General features: G+C 47.6%; 1 long non-coding RNA gene across 1 annotated transcript; it reads left to right on the forward strand.

The window, feature by feature from the left end:
* Positions 1–987: 987 nt before the first annotated feature.
* LOC134964052 (uncharacterized) lies at positions 988–1750 on the forward strand. Its single transcript, XR_010188185.1, has 3 exons — positions 988–1123; positions 1215–1586; positions 1670–1750. It is a non-coding gene; the product is annotated as an uncharacterized LOC134964052 (long non-coding RNA).
* Positions 1751–9607: the final 7857 nt, after the last annotated feature.

The following is a 9607-nucleotide window of genomic DNA, read 5'->3' on the forward strand; positions in this document are numbered from 1 at the left end:
TTGGTGGGTGAAACTAATAAAAAAAATTTAAAACACTTTTTTTTTGGTGTTTTTTTTTTTGGTAATAGCATATCTATTTATATTAGGAGGGATTAGGTACTTGGTTTGTCTTTTTTGGAGGCACAAGTATTATTTAATTGATTTTTTAAAAGAATATTTTTTTCTTCACTCTCCTGAGGGAAATGTACCCATGATTCCACAGTTTTACCCAGGATACACTTCTGCAAAGCACCTCCCATCTCCTCACTCCCGGTGTGAGACATTCAGGGAGAAGGAGCCATTACAGTCAGCTCTGTTGTGGAATCGTTTTTTTAGGAAAATTCCTGCGTTTTAAAACACATTCCTATTTTTGTACTGACTACAATAATGGAGCCATTCTCTGACCAGATTGTGATGTTCATGCTGGCTGCAAGCATGGAGGAAGAGAGTGCTGGTGAACATCAGGATCAAGATCAGCAAATGTCTGCATTGGGTGAGCCAGTATTGCGGGTTTCATTTCCACGTCCACGCCAGTATCGCACTAGGCGTGAACTGCAGGATCTCAGCGAGTTCGAGGTGATACAAAATTATCGCTTATCGACTCGCGACATATATTCGCTGTACGCTCTGTTGGAGGCCGACCTGGAACCTCGGGCACGGTCCAACCGTGCAGTCAGCGGTTTCCAGAAACTGCTGGGTACGTTACATTTTTTGGCGTCAGGCACATTCCAGCCTACACTGTCTCAAACATGCGGTTTTTCACAGTCGACACTGTCGCGCTGTATAACCCAGGTCATTAGGGCTTTCCGCAAATTGACGATCCAGTACATCACATTTCCAGAGACGGACAGCGAATGTCGTGAGATCAAATTAGGCTTTTTCACCAAATACAAATTTCCCAATGTGCTGGGCGCGATTGACTGTACCCACGTGCAGATCAGACCGCCACAGAATTCAGAGGAATGTTTTCGGAACCGAAAACATTTCCATTCCCTGAATGTACAGGCGGTCTGTGATGTCAACATGAGATTTTTGAACATTTTTGTGGGATTTCCTGGATCATCTCACGACTCCTTCATCCTAAGCCAGTCATCGCTGTTTGACAAGTTCGAAACAGGAAACATGCCTGGTGGCTGGCTGTTAGGTATGTATTTAAATTGTTTTTATTTTATATTATTTTATTATTTTTTTATTATTTTTTAGATTAACTACTATTTTTTTCCTTTTCTATATAGGTGATGCGGGTTATCCAAACAAATCGTGGCTCTTGACCCCATTGTCTAATCCTGTTGGTAGAGCAGAAAAACGTTACCAAGAGACACACATTGCATCGAGGCAAATAATTGAACGTGCCTTCGGTGTACTTAAAAGCCGGTTTCGATGTTTAGACACTTCCGGCGGTGCTCTTTTGTACTCACCGGCGAAGGTTTGCGGCATGGTAAATGCATGTTGTATTTTACACAACATATGTGTCGCAAACCGTTTGCCGGTGACTCTTCGTCGCAGTGCTTTCCGACGCGGGAACCGTTCTTCTGCTGTACCGGTGGGTATGGATGAAGGAGATGATTCCCGGCGGACAGTGATACAAAACTTTTTTTCGGTTGCCTGTGAGTATACTTATAACATTTGTATTATTGTGTAAACTGACATTGTAATATTCTAAAAAAACTTCTTTATTTATGTATTTCAGAGTTTTACGTCCTGTTGATGTGCATTCCCAGGCCTGTTTTGTCATGTTGACGAATCGTTACCCCCTGTTTTCTCCTGTTGACGAATCGTTACCCCCCGTTTTCTCCTGTTGTTGGTTTGCTGCAAATTTTGGACCATTTTATCCAACTCTACTATGGGCGACCTACTTGTGATGTGGACCTGACCCTCCGCCATGTAGCAGACAACCCCCCTCAGGTGAGATGTATTGCCCAAAACTCCCTCTTGTCCAAAATCACCCCGGCATGTCCAAAGTGCAGCCCTCCGGCATTTGCAAAACTGCACATCCAATCATGCCCTGATACAGCAATGCTTGTCCGGGAATGTTTGGATGTGTAGTGACGCAAGTGCCGGAGGATTGCATTTGGGCCCACTGTAACCTGCTTGTGTCGTGTTGATTGTACCTCTTCTTTTCAGTACCAGGGTGACACTTTACCATTAGCTGGAACCTCATACTGTTCTCTTCCACAGGTCTTGCGGTGTTTCCTTCCCAAGTGGCGTGGATGTGAAGAGACACACAGTTCCCCTGATGTTCCACGGGCGACCAACTTGTGATGTGGACCTGACCCTCCGCCATGTAGCAGACAACCCCCCCTCAGGTGAGATGTATTTCTCTAAATTCCCTCTTGTCCAAGTCACCCCGACATGTCCAAAGTGCAGCCCTCCGGCATTAGCAAAACTGCACATCCAATCATTCCCTGATACACCAATACTGATCAAGGGAATGTTTGGATGTGTAGTGACGCAAGTGCCGGGGGATTGCATTTGGGCCCACTGTAACCTGCTTGTGTCGTGTTGATTGTACCTCTTCTTTTCAGTACCAGGGTGACACTTTACCATTAGCTGGAACCTCATACTGTTCTCTTCCACAGGTCTTGCGGTGTTTCCTTCCCAAGTGGCGTGGATGTGAAGAGACAACACAGTTCCCCTGATGTTCCATGTGCGACCTACTTCTGTACAATTCAACTTCATATCAAATATTTTTTAATAAAAACCACAGAAAACTTCTCTTTTTAAAATTGTATTGAAGAAAAATTGTATTTGATTATTGAAATAAAAATTGAAAAGTAATAAAACAAAAAAGTAGTTTGTTATTCTTTATATTCTTTTCTTGTGTAGATAGATATCTGTGGGGAAAAGAAAAAAAGTATATTAAGTAAAGACACTAAAGTCATGTTCATTTCTTTCCCAAGAACATTTGTGGAACCACACAGCCCAGCATGACCCATTGCTGGGCTGTGTGGTTCCACCAAGGCAGGCGGTCCAAAGTGGACTAGTGGCGTCAGTGGTCAGCACTTTGACACGCTAACATTTGTGGAACCACACAGCCCAGCATGACCCATTGCTGGGCTGTGTGGTTCCACAAAGGCAGGCGGTCCAAAGTGGACTAGTGGCGTCAGTGGTCTGCACTTTGACACGCTAACATTTGTGGAACCACACAGCCCAGCATGACCCATTGCTGGGCTGTGTGGTTCCACAAAGGCAGGCGGTCCAAAGTGGACTAGTGGCGTCAGTGGTCAGCACTTTGACACGCTAACATTTGTGGAACCACACAGCCCAGCATGACCCATTGCTGGGCTGTGTGGTTCCACAAAGGCAGGCGGTCCAAAGTGGAATAGTGGCGTCAGTGGTCAGCACTTTGACACGCTAACATTTGTGGAACCACACAGCCCAGCATGACCCATTGCTGGGCTGTGTGGTTCCACAAAGGCAGGCGGTCCAAAGTGGAATAGTGGCGTCAGTGGTCAGCACTTTGACACGCTAACATTTGTGGAACCACACAGCCCAGCATGACCCATTGCTGGGCTGTGTGGTTCCACAAAGGCAGGCGGTCCAAAGTGGACTAGTGGCGTCAGTGGTCTGCACTTTGACACGCTAACATTTGTGGAACCACACAGCCCAGCATGACCCATTGCTGGCCTGTGTGGTTCCACAAAGGCAGGAGGTCCAAAGTTTCTGGAATATATACATTGAAACATTGCTCTACTCACCTTGGTACGCACAACACGAACTATGCCGTCCACTTCAATTTTCCACCCAATCCTATGAATAAGCCAAAAACACACACTAGTGAATAGTAAATTCACACAACAGTGAAAGCCTATTGTACACCATTACAAAAAGGATTTTTTGGGTAAAAGAGTGGTATCAGAATTGCTCTTTGGCCCATCATACATGTAGCCACAAGGAGCTTTCATCCGTTACCACACGCGCCCGCATACATGCCCGCGCATGTATGCCTACACAAAGCTCCTTGGTAGTACCCGGTCACGGGTGGGGAAGCCCAACAAAGAAAAAACAATAGTAAGAAAAAAAAAAAACTAATGGGAGGGGAAGAAAGGGATACATGAAAAACATAGAAGTAAATAAAACAATACGACCGGGCTTATGGTGGAAGTCTGTCCGGATCCTGGTGTTCCTCCTGAGTGTGGGGTGTCGATGTCCTGGGAGGCTGGGTAGTACGTTGACTGGGCCTCTGTGCCCATGCGGCTGTAGATGTGGCGGCCGGTGGTGGAGGCATCTGGTGGGTGGGGTACATCCCTGTATATCCCTGGTACATCTGTGACTGTCTGTACTGGGATGGTAGTTGAGGAAGGGTACGAGGCGTCCTTGTGGCTTGTGACGGCGGAAATGGTGGATCACCAGCGTGTTGATGAGCTGGTTCTGGGAGCTTGTCATAGATCATCTGCAGTGTGGTTGCGATGAGCTGTTGGCTGGATGAGGATTGTCGATGGCTCTCCGACATGTTGGTATTGCTGTGTGCCAGACATGTTGTGTTCTCCACGAGCCGGCTCATGGATTCGGCCAGAATGTGAAGGACGTCCATATTCTCCCTATGATCTTGCATTCTGACCTGTAGCATTGTGGCCGTGCTGTCGGTAAGAGCCTTCTGCATTTCAAGCAGACTATTTGACATCTTCTCCATTGTCCTCTCAATGTTGTCCAGTCTGCTTCCAACGACATTTGTGTACGTATCCTGGCGGGAAGTAATCTCCGATGCCAGGGTGTGAGCCCTCTGAACAGTTGAGGGATTCTGCCCTTCCTGGACGTCTGCCACCACTTGCATTTGGGCAGCTGAAAAGAAAATTATAAAATATTATACACATTCATCATACATTTGTTTGAAGGCTCACAATTCTATTTACTCACACAGGGATGTAGCAACTGCAGCCTGCTGCACTTCCACCTCGTCATCCTCTGACGACTCCTGTAGGAGGAGATCCGGCCTGAAGTAGGAACCAATTCCCGAAGCTAGTCCGCTGCTGGTCCGTGGCACCACTGTTTGCAAAATACATTTTTGTTTAAGTTAATAAACTATACAAAACTGCTGCACCCCCCCCCCAAAAAAAAAAAAATTAAATACAAACCTTCTCCATCCTGTGGTGCCGCTGCTCCAGGAGCTTCACTTGTCCTTGTATCTGAAGACTTTTCAAGGGTCTGGCTGGATACGTCTGCACGGCTGTCCTTAAACCCAAGAAAAGTCTCGTCTGTTAACCCTGTAGACTCAAACAGATCGGGTGATGGGTCCACAAGGGTTGTGTCTTGAGGCTCTTCAGTCACAGTCCCAGAGCTCCTGGAGATACGACGATCTGGTGATGACCTGCGCGCAGGAGCTGTAGTTTGGCGCCCATCTTGTGGTGTGGTCGCCGACGGTGTATGGCGCACAGGTGAAGTTCTGTGCGCTGATGTCTGGCGCACAGGTGATATTCTGCGCGCCGACGTCGTCTGGTGCACAGGTGACAAACTGTGCGATGACGATCTGTGGCGCACAGGTGAAGATCTGCGCGCTCCTGATGCTTGCTGCGCAGGTGTCGGCCCGCGCGCTGCTGTCGATGCCTGCTGCGCAGATGTCGGTCCGCGCACTGGCGATGTCCTGCGCGCAGGTGATGTCCTCTGGGCAGGCCTGTCTGAAAAAAAAAATAATCACATTAGCAAGTACAAAACAATTTTTTCGTTAATACAGCTCATCTGAATTTATTCTTACCATCAGGCCTCCTTTTGGACTGCTTATCTCCCGCCTTCTTCCGTCTTCTGGGTGGTTCTTCCTCCTCGGGAAAGCCAGCAGGACGGCTAGAGTCCACACCTCCGCGAACTCCTTCGACCATGGCAGGGTTCATGCGCCTTCTAATAACATTCTCCCAGGGTAGCCACTTCAGGTTGAGAGCCGGTCCACCTCCCGTAGCGGTCTCATGTCAGCGCTGAATCCCCATCTTCTTTTTGGTCTGTCTGCGGCAATCACTGTACCGCTTCATGCAGTTTCTGTTGCTCCGGCGGTTTCCAGATACTGCAGTGACTTGGCTCGCGATGGCATCCCAGATGTTTCGCTTTGTCCTAGCTGCTGTGGTCTGTGCCCTTGGTCCATACAGAACGTCGTAGGACCTGTCGACGCCATCCACTAGAGCACAGTTTTCCGCCTCAGTGTATCTGGGGCCACGCGGCTTTTTCGGTCCTGCATCTTCACCAGAGGCTTCCTCCTCCGACTGCTCCTCTGGCTGGCTTCTTGCCTTTAGGGATTGAAAAAAACAAACATGCATTTAATAAGATCGGTATGTACCTGTGAGTGTCAGTATCCCTGGCATTGCACACATATACCTGTAGGTGTGCATGGCAGTGCGCAAACTAGGGTGGGTCAAGTTGGATGCTATTTGTGTCTGCAGGTGTTGTCAGTACCTTTCTACTAGGCTTTTTCTTAGTCTTCTCATGGGCCCTTGACGACCGCGGCTGGTCACTGCATGCCTGGTCGGTCGTATCCCCCTCCTGGGTCGGCTCCCACTCCTCGTTGCTATGCAGGGATAGATCCGAGTGGGTGGGGGAAGGGGGGGATCGGGGCTGCTTGTCCCTTGACATCTCTGTTTTAAAAAGACAAAAAAAAAATAAAAAATATATATATTTAAAAATTTAACACATTACATAATTAAATGCAATCACATGCTGCTGGGACCCCAGTTCTCAAGCAGGACCAAAGCACAAAACAAAACAAAAATTATTAAAAAAATACCCTGTACAAGCATCCCTGCACATACTGGAAATCAACCATGGCTGACACACAAAATGGCTGACACACCCAAAATGGCTGACACACCCAAAATGGCTGACACACACTAGCCAAAAAGCATCCCTGCACACTCAGGAGGTACACCAGAGCTAAAAGAGGAGGAAAAAAAACATGTTTGGCATACAACCGACACTTCATGTCGGCCGCATGGCCGACCAAACTTGCTCCAAATCACCCCAAACTAACCGAAAAGCATCCCTGCACACTCAGGAGGTACACCAGAGCGAAAAGAGGAGGAAAAAAACATGTTTGGCATACAACCGACACCACATGTCGGCCGCATGGCCGACCAAACTTGCTCCAAATCACCCCAAACTAACCGAAAAGCATCCCTGCACACTCAGGAGGTACACCAGAGCTAAAAGAGGAGGAAAAAACATGTTTGGCATACAACCGACACCACATGTCGGCCGCATGGCCGACCAAACTTGCTCCAAATCACCCCAAACTAACCGAAAAGCATCCCTGCACACTCAGGAGGTACACCAGAGCTAAAAGAGGAGGAAAAAAACATGTTTGGCATACAACCGACACCACATGTCGGCCGCATGGCCGACCAAACTTGCTCCAAATCACCCCAAACTAACCGAAAAGCATCCCTGCACACTCAGGAGGTACACCAGAGCTAAAAGAGGAGGGAAGAAACATGTTTGACAAACAAACACCACCACATGTCAACCGCATTGCTACCGACACACACTAAAATCAGCCCAAACTAGCCAAAAATCAATCCTGCACATGCTGGAGGTACACCAATGTAAAAGCAAGACCCAAAAAGTCATTTTAAGAAAAGAAAAAAAACGTGAAAAACTACCCTAAAACACAAAAATCCACAAAAAAATGCAGCAAAACAAGCAGGAGCTATACACATACCCAAACACCCCATGTACACCTCATGGCAACCCCCACTACACAAACACATACATGCAACACCAGACCCACATGTGGTACTTACCTACAAATGCTGTAAAAGCTCAGAAAATGGCTCTCCTCCGGGGTAACAGGTATCCTCCTGTCTGTCCTGGAATAAAGCCTGCTGGGGTGTCCAAACGATACCACAGCAAACAACCAATTTGCTAGCTCTGCACCTCCTCACACCTCTCTGCAGGTTCACAAAATGGCTGCAGAGCACGCAGCAAACAAGCCCTAATAAAGGGCTGCTTTCGGCGGGAAGTCGAATTCGGGACGCCCACTACTCGCCGATTGGGCCATTATCCGCCAAGGGGGGTGTCGAATCCGTTATGCATTGCATATGGTGAATTCATGGTCCCGGCGGCAGGGCTGCGGCTGTCGAGTGCTGGCGAATTTTTAAACGGGCGAAAAAAAGGCGCGATTCGCCCGGGATTGCATATACCCCTATGGCAGGCAGAGTCCCCCTTTAATACAGTACGGCAGGCAGATTCCCCCTTACATCCCCCCCTACCCTTAGAGTGTAGTGTAGTGTAGTGAAGTGTACTGTGGTGTAGTATAGTGTAATATACTGTAGTGTAGTGTAGTGTACTGTAGTGAAGTGTAGTGTAATATAGTGTAGTGAAGTAGTGAAGTGTAGTGTAATATAGTGTAGTGTAATATAGTGTAGTGTACTGTTGTATAGTGTAGTGTAGTATAGTGTAGTGTAGTGTAGTGTCTGTGTAGGCACTTACATGCTGTTGCCAGCTCCTGACTCCTCCTGTCCACTTCACAGGCAGAGAACTCAGCCGCAGCGCTGCCGGGACCTCAGCAGCAGCGGCGGCTTAAGCTGGACACAGGCAGGCGGGTGGGTGGCGGCTTCACCAAGACACAGGCGGGCGGGTGGCAGCTTCAGCAGGAGGACACAGTCATGTGGGCGGCAGCGGCTTCAGCTGGACAGAGGCGGAGCTGCCTAAAATAGTGAATCTGCGGCCGTGCAGGTGTGATTCTCGATAGTGCGCCCTCAGTGCATTTGCGCTGTGGGCAAGGCACCATCGGCACACACCTAGTTACGGCTCTGGTAACAATATATTCCTTATAAATGCTCACTAGTATGTTAATATACAGTTAAACACACAGGAGGTAATTTACAAGCCACCCTGGATGGTCACACCTTGCTTAGCACTGGTGCACCTAGACCATAGGTCTGCAAACTCGGTCCTCATTACCCCACACAGTGCATGTTTTGCAGGTCACCCAGAAGATACAGAGGTGTATTAATTACTCACAGACACATTTTAAAAGGTCCGCAGGTGGAGTTAATTATTTCACGCGCGACTCTATGAGGAGACCTGCAAAACATGCACTGTGTGGGGTAATGAGAACCGAGTTTGCAGACCTATGACCTAGACAGTCTACTCAGTCTACAGGAACATGCCTGACTAGTCTTTGCTTTTAAGAGATGATGCAATAAACCTAGAAGAATATCTAGATGTGTAGATGGAGAAAAATTACTTTAAGTCATAGATTAGGTTAAACCGAAGTTTGTTTAGGAGAAAGATTGAAAAGATTTATTGAATGAAATGGGTGGTTTCTAAAGTGATAGATGGCTTATACAGTCCTTTTGGTATAGTATTTTTGCATGGTAAACCTCAGATTCGGTGTACTTCTAGTTTCCGAATTTATCTGCCAAGGATTGATGCTCTGGAGTGTTTAAATAGGTGCAGTGGTGCAAAACCAAGGAGCTATGGCCCTCATTCAGAGTTGATCGCTCGCTAGCTGCTTTTAGCAGCAGTGCACACGCTAGGCCCCCGCCCTCTGGGAGTGTATCTTAGCTTAGCAGAAGTGCGAACGAAAGGTTAGCAGAACTGCTCGTAAAAATGTTCATGCAGTTTCTGAGCAGCTCCAAACCTACTCCTACCTTGCGATCACTTCAGTCAGTTTAGTCCCTGCTTTGACGTCACAAACACGCCCTGC

This window comes from Pseudophryne corroboree, chromosome 1, assembly GCF_028390025.1.
Source record: "Pseudophryne corroboree isolate aPseCor3 chromosome 1, aPseCor3.hap2, whole genome shotgun sequence".
Classification (NCBI taxonomy): domain Eukaryota; kingdom Metazoa; phylum Chordata; class Amphibia; order Anura; family Myobatrachidae; genus Pseudophryne; species Pseudophryne corroboree.